Consider the following 10,984-nt stretch of genomic DNA (forward strand, 5'->3'; position numbering starts at 1 on the left):
AAATATATACGTCAAATAAACCTACGGTTGTGTTATTTATATCGTTAATGTGGTTGCACGCGAAATTGTGTGACAGAATGTGTTGTTGGTTAACACCGCTGTATGTCAGTTATCACCTCGTGGTAGGTGGGGCTGGGGGTGGGCCCCGGGTTGCCGAGTCGTCTAGGGCGCGGCAATTCGCTGTGCAAAGTTGCGTCCCTTGGGCACGCCAGAAATCTTTGATCATGGATTCGAATCCCGATTCGCCCCAATTATGTCTCTAGGTTTCTCAGCACCATACCCGTGCTTGTGGGTTTCACCAAAGTGGTAATCGTCTGAGACCTGCATCACTTCGGTCTTTCCTCCCACATTAAGCGCCGTGATATAACTGGAATACTGTTCAAAGCAGCGTTAATCAAACTCACTCGCTCGTGGTAGGGCAACCATCAGGAGCGCAAGTTATCTACTACTTTGGTGAAATGGCTGCGGTGCTGACCAATGATCATACTCGAGACGAATCGGATGTTCGAACCCGGTACCTAGCGGATCCTGGTTCGAAGTTTTGCACAGCGATTTATGGCCCGATTGGCCACCTGTGCCCACGTGCCAGGACTTGCTTCATGAAAGGTTGTCCCAGGCGATCTGGTGGTATCTGGTTCTGGTATTTTGTCAATAGAAGTAACATAGGATCATGAGGTTAGGTAAAATGGGGTTTAACTTCGCGCCCAAGATAATTGCACTGATATAGCGACGTGCATGTGTGAAGTGTGTGTGGATGCTTGTACTAGTCCTATTTAGTGCTAGCTCACTGAGATACCATGTCGCAGTTTATGAATTTTATGCAGTTTATGAACATGAATACCCCACTCAGGCACAGTATACTGACTCCGAGCAGACCACTCCTTGTTTTAGCCCCTTAATACCTGGAGCCAGACGGGGTAACAACAAGTACCATCTTTTAACGTCTTTTGGTATGACGCGGCCGGGGATCGAACCCCGGACCTTCCTCTTTCCGGGCGGACGCTGTACCACTAGACCACGGAGGAGCAAATCACAAGTACTCAAACAGAAATGACATCATTCTGAAACGCAATAATGGCATCAACCAATAGTGGATATGTGTTTCCATGACAGAAAGCAATATAAAATCCATTCTCTTGTGCAGCTTTATATATAATGAAAACAATTTCCATTAACATAATATGTTTATATTCACATTTAGTAATATGAAATTATCTGTAATAAAACCTGCAGGCGGACTTCGCATGTCGCTTAACAAGGTGCAACCACCTGCATATTTTGTAGAAAGGTTATGTAGCTGGATAACGTTCTTGAAGATTCTAGCCATGGTCACAAAAACAAAAAAATAATAGTCTAACAAAGATTCGATACCTCTGGCGGACCAATCAGAATGCATGATTAAAAAATGTCATGGTAGAATGATTCATAAATACATGGATATGATAAAGATTTGGTCGTACAATAGACACTGTGCTCAGTAGAGATTTCTTATGATTAAGGAAAGAGTTTTGTCGCTTTTAATGTGAGAGAGTTGGGTTTAACGCCGCTTTTAAGAGTATTACAGTTATATCACGGCGTGTCAGCTTAATGTGGGAGGAAAGCCCGAAGTGATGCAGGTCTCATACGTTTACCACCTCGGTGAAACCCACGAGCACGGGTATGGTGCTGACAAACCTAGAAACATAATCGGGGCCAACCGGGATTAGAACCCACAATCATAGGTTTCTGGCGTGCCCAAGGGACGCAACTCTGCACAGCGAATCGCGGCGCCTCAGACGACTGAGCCACCCGTGTTGTGAAGGCTACAGGACAAGATATTCTAAGATGAATATTATCAGCAAGATGTTGCGAGTTTACACACACTGGTCAATAATTACATGTAATTTATAACTCAGTTTAGCATAATTTGTCAAACAAAGGCAAATACCAAATTCCAAGCATTCAAACTGCAAACCAAACAGATACATATCATTGTTAAATGAACATCTCTTGTATGACAGACGTTATAATAAACAGTTGTTATCTAGACAGACGTTAAAGAAAAAACAGTTGTTATCTAGACAGACGTTAAAGAATAAACAGTTGTTATCTAGACAGACGTTAAAGAATAAACAGTTGTTATCTAGACAGACGTTAAAGAATAACAGTTGTTATCTAGACAGACGTTAAAGAATAACAGTTGTTATCTAGACAGACGTTAAAGAATAAATAGTTGTTATCTAGACAGACGTTAAAGAATAAACAGTTGTTATCTAGACAGACGTTAAAGAATAAATAGTTGTTATCTAGACAGACGTTAAAGAATAAACAGTTTTTATCTAGACAGGCGTCAAAGAAAAGACAGTTGTTATCTAGACAGGCGTTAAAGGCCAAGTAAAGTCAACACAGCAGCTGTGCAGGACTAATAAGCATATGTTAAAGGATTGAGGTCTGTTGAAGTCTGTTGTTACTATACAATAGACCACAGACTATGGACTATAGCAAATCGTTTTATAGCTTTGATCAATTATGGAAAGGTGTAATATTGTAACATCTACTGATTGTAATTATGAGTATCAAGATTAAAATACATGAAGACATAGGTTAATGGATGTCAGAAACACGTTAGAGTAAACCATATATAGATATTTAATCTATATTTACAAACTGAAGCTAGGGTATAATAAGGTGTTTGTGTACATATATTATTATCAGTAGTGACGTTGGCCTACAAAATCAGCCAATCCCATGCGAAAACATCTCATTTACATACAGGGTTTAGTTTAAGTATGAAAACACGTTTTAGAACAGTGGTAAATAAAATTGGCTATAATATTCAATACGCGCAACCGATTTCAAACAATTGATTTGACGGATACTTTGAGAAATTTCGAAATTAAAAATCCGAACCTTATTCTTTTATAAATAAAACTGTTATGAACATCCCCCAAACCAAACTTTCCTGTTCTTGAAAGAATGCAGATTTCATGAAAATACATTGAACCAGAATAACAAGGGCTCCATTTTTGTAAAACTATTTTTCGCTACAGATTTATTCTGCAGTGAGTTTTGGGGACATATTATATCCTGGCATTCACAGATAACTTTTGGAACCAAAAATGTTTATAGACATGGGCATAGTTCTCCATCCGCAGTGATCCATGGTATATTATTGCCTCTTGACAGTAATTCCCTGCCTGGAGTTACAGAGCAACAGGCCCAGTTTAGATGTGCTTGTTATCGTTTTAAACGGGATGGCTGTGAAATACCATGTTTAAACACCGCCGAACGTTTAACTTGGGCAGTTGCCACTGGACGATATATTTTCTCCCTTTACTTTTTTCAGGTTATTAGTGTATATTATGTTTTGTGTGTAGTTTCACAAATGATATTCCTGTCACAAGAGACGCTATTAAAAAGGTAGAAATTGTCGGTATGTTGTTTTTATTCGATCGTTTCCTGGCTGCCGCCATGCAGCAGGAGCATTGCTGGGTGCGGCGTTAGGCAGATAAGATTTGTTTTGTTGTTTAACACTGCACTCAGCAATATTCCAGCTATATGACGGCGGTCTGTAAATAATCGAGTCTGGACCAGACAATACAGTGATTGGCATCATGGGCATCGATCCACGCAACTGGGATACGATGAAATGCATGAACATTCAGATATACAACACGTTCTAGATGTTGGTGTTAACCACATGACCAAACTGGTCTATATACAACACGTTCTAAATGTTGGTGTTAACCACGTGGCCAAACTGGTATATATACAACACGTTCTAAATGTTGGTGTTAACCACATGGCCAAACTGGTCTATATACAACACGTTCTAAATGTTGGTGTTAACCACATGGCCAAACTGGTATATATACAACACGTTCTAAATGTTGGTGGTAACCACATGGCCAAACTGGTATATATACAACACGTTCTAAATGTTGGTGTTAACCACATGGCCAAACTGGTATATATACAACACGTTCTAAATGTTGGTGGTAACCACATGGCCAAACTGGTATATATACAACACGTTCTAAATGTTGGTGTAAACCACATGGCCAAACTGGTATATATACAACACGTTCTAAATGTTGGTGTTAATCACGTGGCCAAACTGGTCTATATACAACACGTTCTAAATGTTGGTGTTAACCACATGGCCAAACTGGTCTATATACAACACGTTCTAGATGTTGGTGTTAACCACGTGGCCAAACTGGTCTATATACAACACGTTCTAGATGTTGGTGTTAACCACATGGCCAAACTGGTCTATATACAACACGTTCTAGATGTTGGTGTTAACCACATGGCCAAACTGGTCTATATACAACACGTTCTAGATGTTGGGACCCGTGAAGATCCGGGGTAGAAGAGGTCTTCAGCAACCCATGCCTGCCATGAAAGGCGACTATGCTTGTCGTAAGAGGCGACTAACGGGGTCAGGCTCGCTGACTTGGTTGATGCATGTCATCGATCCCAATAGCGTGGATCGATGTTCATAATGTCAATCACTGGATTGTCTGGTCCAGACACAATTATTTAAAGACCGCCGTCAAAGAGCTGGAATGTTGCTGAGTGCGGCGTTAAACAACAAATAAACAAACAAACTAATTAAATGAATCTGGTGACAAGGTTCGGTGACTTGGTTGATGGCGTACACCGATGGGATGGGTCGCTCTTCATAATATCAATCACTTGCCTTGTCTCGGTTGTTTTACAGACTGGCGGCGTGACGAGCCAACGCTTCAACCACTAGGATACCCCACCGCTCCTGTCATATTGAAATAAAACAAACAAATGTTGATGATGCGGATATATCTGGACACGCTGTTCTGTCTTATAGCGGCTGGGTGGCGGGGGCTCGTCTCGTCTGGAGCTTTATATAACGTTGTTGGAAGTTTGTCAATCTATTCAGCAAACACCAAAACAATCCGTAAGAGACATGTATCCCGCCTTGCCATTACGGAACGCTGGGGTCGACCTGACTTGAGATCTTGAAAAGGGCTGGAAACCTACCACGTAACGGTCAGTTGTGAAATATCCGTCCGCTGTTGACTTGCAGATTACTGCGCCAGAGAGTTCCAAGATGTAGTGCTTAAGGAATCCTTTCAATTCATCCGTGTACTAAGTCTCTGCTTGTTTTTAGATTAAAAATACCTTGAGCAGAACCTCAGTTTAATATTTTAAATCTTCAAATTTCACACAAAGGTGCGAAAACAAGTTTAGTATCTCGTATTCCTTCTGTCTATACTTGGTCTGGACTTAAGAACAAACAGCAGTTGCATGTTCGGAAAAGGCAAGAAATCTGGTACAGCAACCCTGAGCTGTGCTTACATATCGCTGTTCAATTGGTGAAGTCCTTACGTTTGAACCGAGTTTATGATGCTTGTGGAAAGGTAAGCATTATAGCATTCAAATCTTCTCCAACAAACAGTTGGTTTGGGTGATGTATACCCCGACTGAAATCCCGGGAGCTCTTAGAGATTAGATAGAACTGTCGAAACAGGAAGCAGTTGGGGATTGCTTGATTGCTTGCTTGAGTGCTTGCTTGATTACTTGCTTGATTGCTTAATTGATTGCTTAATTGATTGCTTGATTGCTTGATTGCTTGATTGATTAACGCTGCACTCAGCAATATTTCAGCTCTATGACGGCTGGCTGTATATCATCTGTATGGACCAGATAATCCAGTTACTGACATTATGAGCATAGATCTACGAGGACATATAATGACATGCATCAAAATGTCACCGCGTGTGACCAACCGATCACGTTTTTACGGCGAGAATGGCTTGCTTAAGACCAATATTGTTACCTGAATCCCCACCGGTGGCCTGTCAGATGCTGTCTGGGGTGAGTGAGTGGAGGCAGTTGTTTTCAGCAATATTCTGGGTCGACCAAATCAGTGATATATAACATGAGCAACGAACCACGCCGTTGGGATGGATCTCTCTCTCTCTCTCTCTCTCTCTCTCTCTCTCTCTCTCTCTCTCTCTCTCTCTCTCTCTCTCTGTAACGGCCATGAATTTTACATCTAGATAGTCGCTAGTGTAACGGGCCATGAATTTTACAATTAGTCCCTTATGTAACGGGCCATATATTTACAACAAGTCACTTGTGTAACGATTCATGCACCTACAACTAGTCATTTGTGTAAAGGGTTCTGTTTTTACAAAAAGTCGATGGTATCGAGTCAGTATACTGTGTCTGAGTGGGGTGTTCATGTTAAACTGCGACATGGTATCTCAGTGGCCCAGCACAATAAACCGGTATCAGTCCGGACTAGTGCAAGGAAACACATCAGAAGAGTCATTACCGAATGATTCAATACCAGAGGACCCGTGAAGATCCGGGGTAGAATAGGTCTTCAGCAACCCATGCTTGCCGTAAAAGGTGACTATGCTTGTCGTAAAAGGCGACAAACGGGATCGGGTGGTCAGGCTCGCTGACTTGGTTGATACATGTCATCGTATCCCAATTGCGTGGATCGATGTTCATGATATTAATCACTGGATTGTCTGGTCCAGACTCGATTATTTACAGACCGCCGTCATATAGCTGGAATATTGCTAAGTGCGGGGTGAAACAACAAACCAACCAACCAACCAAAACCAGAGCAGTCAATACCAGAACGTTCAATAACATAAACAGTCATTACCACATCGCAAGTTGTTGTTGGGGTTATGACGTCAGCGTGTTTTCATGTCTAAATTGACGTAAATCCTGTCGTGCAGGAAGATGAGGCACCGTAAGTCCCCATGATCCCCAGCGAGGTAACCTAGCTTTGGTTACTGTGGGCCTATAGCCCGTGTTTTAAACTGTATAAATAATATTGTTATGCCCAAATTTGTTTTCAGATAACGTTGTATGCATGACTCACGTGTGTATATATCAGCTTGTTCTCTTCGCTGTAGTCGATGCGACGTTACATTTAAACTAACTCATGTCTGTTGTGTTATCGGTTTGATGGGATAGGTTTATATATATATTTAACTGTCGAGGGAAGGTTGTGTATATGCAACCTACAGACGTCATTACCACAATAGTCGGTATAGAACAGGTCTTCAGCAACCCATGCTTGCCGTAAAAGGCGACTATGCTTGTCGTAAGAGGCGACTAACAGGATCGGGTGGTCAGTCTCGCTGACTTGGTTGATGCATGTCATCGATTCCAATTGCGTGGATTGATGCTCATGATATCAATCACTGGATTGTCTGGTCCAGATTCGATTATTTACAGACCGCCGTCATATAGCTGGAATACGAGTGCGGCGATAAAGCAACAACAACCGCAATACTGTTGACAGTGCCAAAATGATCTTACCATTGACATAACATATTTCTGCTTCAAGCCCGTTTATAAGAACATGATAAAGCTCCTTCAAGTAGATGTTGTTTCTGTTTCTGATTTTGTTTGTTCCTAGCTTAACGTTCATTTACTTTAGGCACATTTTTAGTTTTTTTTAAAAAGCTATAACACTCTAGAAATCTGCACATTATATCATTTGTGACTTCTACCCCTTGGTGCGCCATTTGGCACTGGGTACATAATCAAATTCGATTCTATATTTCCAAAATTTAAATAACCCCACTACATCCCATATCAGGATTAATTAAGATTTATGGAATCAATTGGTTATGTTTTCGTAATCACATTTGACGTTGATGTCTTATATTCATCACATTTTTATATCAATTGTTATGGTACAAACTCTGCCACAGAGTTGATTTGTATAAGGGGACACGGGTGGCTCAGTCGTCTAAGGCGCCGCGATTCGCTGTGCAGAGTTGCGTCCCTTGGGCACGCCAGAAACCTATGGTTGTGGGTTCGAATCCCGGTTCGACCCAATTATGTTTCTATGTTTGTCAGCACCATACCCGTGCTCGTGGGTTTCACCGAAGTGGTTAACGTCTGAGACCTGCATCACTTCGGGCTTTCCTCCCACATTAAGCTGACACGCCGTGATATAACTGGAATAATGTTAATAGTGGCGTTAATCCCAACTCACTCGCTCTTTTTGTATTAACCTTAATTAACATAGGTGACAATAGTTATGCTGAAACAAATGGGTTTGTGTGTAATGTGTGATGAAAGCATGTGACTATTTTGCCACTTTTGGTAGAATCGCCGTTATATTCCTTTAGCCGGCGTACCAGCCTTGAAGCAGGACACCTTGAACATTCGAGGCTATATGAGTTACCTCCCTTCTATTGCTGATTCCCATGTTACATTCAAATTTATGTGTAATCGCCTACCAACGTATTAAATAAAGCACCCGAGCAATCTCCACTAACCCCTGTCTTTAAAAGCAGGTCAGCAGGTCTGTTTCAGGCCTTGTTGATGACTGATATAGCGACGTGCATGTACGTGTGCGGGGTGGGGATGGGGGGGGGGGGGGGGGCTGCTTGTACTCGTCCGGACTAATGCCGATTGCATAGTGCTAGCCCACTGAGATACCATGCAGCAGTGTAACACGAATTCCCCACTCAGACACAGTACACTGACTCCGAGCCGACCAGTCCTTGTTATAGTCCCTTATGCCGAGCGCCAGGCAGGGTAACAACAAGTATCATCTTAGTCGTCTTTTGGTATAACCCGGTCGGTGATTTAACCCCACTTCAACACTCCGGTAGACGCTCTACCACTAGACCACAGAGGCGGTCGATGACGGATTGAACAAGAACGAACCTAGTGAACACAAGAGGTGAATGTGAAGCTTCAAACCGTAAATACAAACAGTAACACTGGGTCATGCACAGGAGTGCAGGTAACACCGTCTGTCTCGACTCATTAAAATGCCACGAGATTTTATTTGATACACTTTTTTTCCAGTTTATAGAGCGGTCTGCCCCATCAGTCAGACATGCTACAACAAATATAGGGATGGCGCGAGAGCGAAGTTAACCGTTGCCAAAGCATGATAGTGGCATGACCCATCAATTACAAAATAACACACCATGAAGCAAATTCTATCATGTCAACTTTTTGTATTACATTTAGTTGGTTTGCTGTTATTTTCTGAACACCTTGGGTTGGTGGTTGCAATAAAATTAACAATAAAAGTGGGCTCTTCAATTTCAAATAAAATGTTTGCTAAAAATATAGGGTCGGCGGGTTGCTCGTTCGATTTCAAATTCAATTTAGCCCGGTTAAATATACAGTGTTGTACACTGAAACAACAGAATAGTCCTAATTCTACCTTGATCTGAGAAATATTCGGCTAGACGACAATATAAATCATGTATGACATTTGTACCAGAAATGCGACTGTTTGAAGCATTCATACAATCACAAACGGACTGAGTAAAAATGAATGATGTTTGGGGAGGTGAGTGAGTGAGTGGGGTTTTACGCCGCTTTTAGCAATATTCCAGCAATATCACGGAGGGGGACACCACAAATGGGCTTCACACATTGTCCCCCATGTCGGGAATCGAACCAGGGTCTTCAGCGTGACGAGCGAGCGCTTTAACCAATAGGCTACCCGACCGCCCCTTGGTGAGGTGAAGTGATAACGTCGTGTTCAAGATTTTTGCATTTATAAAGCGAGTCGCATGAACGTATGAGTGTGTGTGCTTGTACTAGTCCGGATAATTGTCGGTTTTATAGTACCAGCCCTCTGTGATACTATGCCACAGTTTATCATGTTTACCACGTGTTCGTCTTTTGGCATGGGGGCGGTGGGGTAGCCTTGTTGTTTAAGTGTTCGTTCGTCACGACGAAGACGCGGGTTCGATTCCCCATATGGGTATGTGTGAAGCCCGTTTCTGGTGCCCCTTGTCGTGATATTGCTGGGATATTGCTAAAAGCGGCGTAAAACAAAACGCACTCACTCTTTTGGTATGACACGGCCGGGGATCGAACCACTGGCACTGACCTTAATTCTGCTCTCTGGGCAGACGCTCTACATAGACTACAGAGGTGGTATATCGTGTTTGGGGACGGGGTGTAAGTCTGGTGTCTCGTGTAGGTGCAATACTTCCTACATAGTGTATACATGCCCGTTCGCAATGCAATTGTTTCCACTAAATAACCTTCCATTGCATGGTGATATGTTTAACCATTCGTCACCACTCGCATGTTTCCGTAAACCACATTCGGCTTGTTTCGGAATGGGACGAGTTGGTCACGAATGGTGTTTGACATGTACCAGAGCATAATAAATGTAAAAAAGTAAAAACAAAAACAAACAAAAAACACACAGTATAACACCACGCTGCGTAATTATCTAATGTCGTCAACTTCCGTACCTGTATTTCTTTACAGAGATTTATAAACTGATCGAATGCAGACATTATATAGGCAAGAGCCCATGCATGCTATGCTATAGTCCTGCACCATGACCGTGGAATATATTTATTTTATGAAAAAATAATAATCTAGAAATGCATACAAAAGCAAGTCTAGCCAGCTCAAGCTAGCTCTATTCCACAGCATAGGGATTTTTTTATATTTTTAGAGTCAAGAAGGATATTGTGTAATATAAGATTTCAGAGACTAAATGTTAGTCTAGCTATTCTACTGCAGTGAATAATGCATTTAAACGAGGCACTACATCTCGTTTGTCGTTAATTAGACATGTATACAACTGTTGTGAGTTTTTGCGACATGCTACAAATTTGGAGCAGCACACCAACAGATACAAATTAGAAGCCACGGCATTTAAACAGCATTATTTGAAAAATGCCTAATCGGTGGTGTAAAAATACTCAATACTGGACCCAAAGGAGAAAATATAGAGAATATAAGAAAACTACTTATAACCAGAGACCATATAAATGATAACTATTTAGTAAACACTCAATGGCACTTTGTTTCACATGGAGTCCTGATGTAACGTTAAATGCAGTCAAATGTGTACAATTTCTAATAAACGCAACCAAGAAAGTGCATGTTGACGTAAGGAAATGTTGTTACGAAAATAGCACCGTTACCCTCGAGTCAAAACTCTTTTCTGCATCAACGACAAAATACTGTTTGTATCGAATGCAAGGTATTA

The sequence above is a fragment of the Haliotis rufescens genome, unplaced genomic scaffold (genome assembly GCF_023055435.1).
Source record: "Haliotis rufescens isolate VD_foot unplaced genomic scaffold, xgHalRufe1.0.p SCAF_8, whole genome shotgun sequence".
Lineage (NCBI taxonomy): Eukaryota > Metazoa > Mollusca > Gastropoda > Lepetellida > Haliotidae > Haliotis > Haliotis rufescens.